The following is a 368-nucleotide window of genomic DNA, read 5'->3' as shown; positions in this document are numbered from 1 at the left end:
TTCTATCTTTCTACCTATCTGTCTGTCTGTTTGTCTGGCTGGCTGGCTGGCTGGATGGAAGGATGGAAAGAAGGCAAGATGACTGCCTGTCAGATTGTCTGTTTGTCTGTCTGTCTGATTGCCTGTCAGATTGTCTGTCTGTTTGCCTGCCTGCTTGCCTGTCTGTCCGTCTATCTGGCTTTCTGTAAGTCAGCCTGTATGTCTATCTGTCTGCCTGTTTGTCTGTCAGTTCCTTCTTTCCTATCAAATATCTATCGTCCTAATCTCTTTTCCTTTCTAGCCTACCATTTCTTAATCATTCTCTAGTACTTTTACTTACGTACTTTTTCCTTCCTCTGGTATCGCTTAGCATGTCGAGGTAGGGCGGG

Source organism: Aplysia californica, unplaced genomic scaffold (assembly GCF_000002075.1).
Source record: "Aplysia californica isolate F4 #8 unplaced genomic scaffold, AplCal3.0 scaffold01151, whole genome shotgun sequence".
In the NCBI taxonomy this organism is placed as follows: domain Eukaryota; kingdom Metazoa; phylum Mollusca; class Gastropoda; order Aplysiida; family Aplysiidae; genus Aplysia; species Aplysia californica.
The sequence above is the reverse complement of the archived record's forward strand: the minus strand, read 5'-3'. Positions refer to the sequence as shown.